Source organism: Corapipo altera, unplaced genomic scaffold (assembly GCF_003945725.1).
Source record: "Corapipo altera isolate COAL_440 unplaced genomic scaffold, ASM394572v1 96, whole genome shotgun sequence".
NCBI lineage: Eukaryota > Metazoa > Chordata > Aves > Passeriformes > Pipridae > Corapipo > Corapipo altera.
Window position 1 is genome coordinate 346,527 of NW_020884962.1, and position 4,258 is coordinate 350,784.

At 57.5% G+C, this 4,258-nt stretch overlaps 1 protein-coding gene across 2 annotated transcripts in view; it reads right to left on the reverse strand.

Annotated features, from left to right (window-relative positions):
• The window catches only part of NRTN (neurturin), a 15,903-nt gene that overhangs the window by 7,826 nt on the left and 3,819 nt on the right, over nt 1-4,258 (reverse strand). The window contains exon 1 of one of the 2 annotated variants that reach the window (XM_027664183.1): nt 866-962. The exons of the other annotated variant lie outside the window; for it this stretch is intronic. The gene's annotated coding sequence lies outside the window, so the exon portion shown is untranslated. Of the gene's footprint in view, nt 1-865; nt 963-4,258 lie in introns of those variants that run through there. 2 annotated transcript variants of the gene reach the window in all.

A 4,258-nucleotide genomic window follows, 5' to 3' on the forward strand; every position in this document is an offset into this window, starting at 1 on the left:
TTCCTCAAAACTTCCTCAGAGCTTCCTCAAAACTTCCTCAGAGCTTCGCCAAAATTGCCTCAGACCTTCCCCTGAAACTAATTACGAGCTCCTAACATTATTTTTTTCGGAATGGAACCCCTCCAACACTCCCAGCCAGGACGGATGCTGCACTGGGAATACCGGAGCTGCAGTGAGAAGGTCGGTGCCCCAGGGTCAAACCAGCCCCCAAATGCCCAAAGTAGCCCCAAAATGCCCAAACTGGCCCGAGAAGAGGGGGTTTTGGGAGCAAAAAAAGCTCCAAACCCTGATCTGAGCTGCCCTATTGGCTTTTCCTCTTCCAACAGTGAGTGCACGAATGAGAAGGGAAAAAGCCCCATGATCCCAACTCCAGCTCCACTCCAGACAGGGAGCATCAACCCCTGGCTGGGATCAACCCCAGCAGGGAAAGGAGCACAGGGCAGGAAAATCCCCACCTGTGCCAGGGCCAAGGGGCACCTTGAGCCACCCCTGCGTGGCAGGGACAGCCTCCTGCCCCCCCGAGCCGGGCTGGTTTGCACGGGCACGAACCAAACTCACCGGGATGGAAAACCCACCACCAGCGCCCCCAGCCCGGACACCCCACAGCCACAACCCACTTGCCTCTCCCCACACCCCCCAGAGCTCCACTCAGCCCTGTTTGAGGGCTGGATTTCTGCGAGGAATCCTCCAGACGGCCACGGGGATGATCTGACCCCTCTCACCCTCTCCCGTCCCTCCCGCGGGATTCCCATTCCCACCATCCGACGCGTGCCCTGGGCTGTGGGGAGGCCCCTGTCCCAGCAGGATTCATCCGTGCCCTGGAAAGCGGCAGCAGAGCCTTTGATTCCTTTCCTGGAGGTCTCACCTGGGCTTTCCTGTCATTAATTACCGGGATACGCAGCGGGTGCCGGGCGGGGGAGCGAATCCCGCTGGATGCGGAGCCAAGCGCGGTGATTTCTGCTCCCCTGGCACCAGGTTGGGACCAGTTCAGCCCCAGCTGGGCTTAGCCCATCCCTGCAAGGGCAAATAATGATGCTGCTTCCCCTCCATCCTCGGCTTCCCGTGATTTCCCCCCCCTCCCCACTCCATCACTCTCTCCGGGACACGCCGGAGGTAGAAACGCAGCTGAAATTTAAATCAGCATTAATGAAAAGCCCGGTTTGATGCAGCACAACCCACTGCAGGGCTCACCCAGCCCGGCTTGGGGACATCCTGGGGACACCTGGCCGAGCCCTGCACCCCCAGCCCCCCTCACCCCCCCCAGCAGTGAGAGAAAAGCCTTGAAAACAGCACATTTTGGGGAGGGATATTCATTCTTCTTCCAGCTGAAAGCAGCAAAAGTATTTAAAAATCCTCTCTGGGTGGAGGTGGGTGGTGTGAGACCCGAGGTCGTGGTCTCAGCTGGTGGTCCCCAAATTTTGGTCCCCAAATTGTGGTCTCTGGGGGGGGTGAGGTGGCTCTGTGTCCCCACTGACCCTGACAAGGTGTGACAAGGTGTGACAGCTCCACCAAGGTCACCTCGGCTGCAGCAACCCAAAAACCTCCCTAAGCCGATTCCATCAGGTCTAAGCAGCAGCAGGAGCCACCCTTTATGGGAAGGTGAGTAATTAGAGATTAATTGATATCAAAATGATTCAGGGTGGGAGCGGAGAGTGGGAATTAACACCAGAGCAGGGAACGAGGTGGGAATACCCTGCAAGAAACCCCCCTCTGCAGACAGATCCATTTGCTGGTGGGCCTGGAAAATAAAAATACGTGGCTCGGGATCCCTCCCAAGCCAGGCTGGTTTATGGAGACGTGCAGGAAATCAGGGATAACACCAGCCAAAGACCCCCCACCCGCTGCCAGGCACCCTTGGGTGCTGCTGTGTTGTCCTTCTCTGCCCCCCAGGGATGTTTCACCAGCCCAGATTTTCCCTCTCGTGCCAAAACCCAAACTCTGAATGTCAATTATTTTTGCATCCCCCCCCCCCCCCCCGCGCTAAATAACCTCCTGATGCCAAAAAGGGGCGGTTTGTCAGAGGAAACTAATTACTGGGGCTTGTTTGAACAATCCCAGTGCCTGGGGAAAGAGGGTTACAAGCTTAAATTTTGGCAGCGGGACGGAGCCCAGGCCCCAGATGTGCTTTGCTCTGGGCTCCCCTTTCGACACCGCTGGGATCTGGGGGGCAAAAACTCCTGTTTTCCCAAGAAAGGAAAAGCCTTCAGTGGGATCCAGGAGGGATCCAGGATCCAAGAGGTTTGGGAGAACAGCATCAACCCCACACTGTGGCTGTGGCCGCTTGCCCCTTCCCTGATTTGTGGGGTTTTCCGTCTTTGCGGTGCCACAACACGCTCCAGCCCCCCCAAAATCCCCAGGAGCAGGGTCACTGTGCCACAACATTCCTCAGTTTCCCCTTTGGAAAAACACCCTGGGAGCACAATTGAGCTTGAAGGACTCCACATATTAATTCCAGGGTTCCACCTCTCCTTTTCCACATGTCCCAAGTGTGCTGGCACGATCCCTTCAGGGATAATTCCCATTTTCATCTCTAGAGAAGCAGATCCCGCCCTAATCCAACATTCCTGCTGGCAGGATGGGGTGAGCCAGGCAGGAGCTGTGCCAGGGGTGAGATGGGGGAGTTCCAGCCCCCGGGTGCTCCCTGAGGGATGAGCATCCATCCACATCCCACAACACCATCCCGAGCAAGAAGCACAGGTGATGCCCAGCACTGGGAATTCCCTCCTCTCCTCCCCGTGGATACCAGATTCCTTGTGGCACGGAAGGAGCCCGTTTGTCCGGGCTCCCGCCGGGGATTACGGAGCTTTGCCGAGGGCAGAGAGACCCGAGCGAGGTTTGCAAATCCAATTTGCACTAAACCCCTTCCAGAGGGTTTGGGACAGAGCACAGACTGAGATCCCATTAGCGTTTACTGTCCGACTCCAGCGGCAACTGCCAACATATTGAACCACTTAGAGCCACTCCACAGCCAGCAAGGGAGGAATTCCTCCCGGGACAGCAACAGGGAACAAGGATTTTAGGTGAGGGAAGCTCAAAATTTGGGATAAAAGAGGGCTGGCGGTGATGGGATGGACCTTCACACACCAACACAGCAGAGCAGCATCGTGTCCCCCGAGCTTTCCTGTCACTGCAGGGAAAACCTGATGGGATGCCTCAGGGATGAGAGGTTTTCCACAGGAAGAGTCGCACAGGTTCCAAAAAAGCCGAGTTTCCCCTCTGATCCCACCCAGGGAGAGCTGTGGCCACGCTGCCCTCCCCACCCCAGCCCTCCCCACTGATGCCTCCCACGACTCCAGTTCAGATCTGGTCAGGCTGTGAGTAAAAGATTGGGATCATTTCTCCTACTCTGTGCTGCCATAAAGAACATCACAGTGGGAATGCAGCCACCCCAAGGCCGGGTTGGATGGGACTTGGAGCAACCTGGCCTAGTGGAAGGTGTCCCTGCCTGTGGCAGGGGGCAGAATGAGATGATCTTTAAGGTCCTTTCCAACCCAAACCATTCCATGATTCCACCATCTGCTCCTGGAGACAGGTGGGGCCAGACCCCCCCTCTCCTGCCCATCCATCCTCCCTGGGAAGATCCCACCCCGAGCGACGCTTTGCCAGGGCACAGCCCGAGCTGCCCACACTCCGAGGGCTCCCACCACCCAAATCCCGGCTGGATCCTTCCATCCTCTCCTTTTCCCACCCGAAACCACCCTTGGGTACCAAACAGGCGGGTTGTTCCCCCGGCTGAAGGGATGCCCAGCCCGGCTGGGCTCTGCCAGGGCCGCCCAGAGCGTCCTCCCGCCGCGCGCCGCTGGCACCGTCCCTGCCAGACGGCTCCGTGGAGCTGCTAAGCCTCAAAAATGTGCTTTTAATAAGCCAACACCACTTAATGAAGAGAGGCAGAGGCTGCCCTGTTAAATCAGAGGGAAGTCCTTCCTCCGGGACACCCTGGAAGGATGGGATGGGTGGCCCCGGATGGGTTGTGGCGCCCGCTGGAGGGATGAAGGTGCTTTGGTTCCTATCCAAGGTTTTGGCTGGATTTAGTCCCTGCTCCTCCCGTGTTACACAAGGGCACAGCGTTGCTGCCTGTTGTGGGGAAGGCAGCCGAGAGGGAAAAATCCAGGGAAAACCAAAAATCCACTCCAGCACCTTGCTGGGATCATCCCCTGCCTGTTCTTCCCGGCAGAGCTGCTCGGGGACACTGGGATGGACCCCACAAGGGTTTGGGATTTTGGCTTGCTGACCCTGCTCTGCTCAGGGACAACAACCA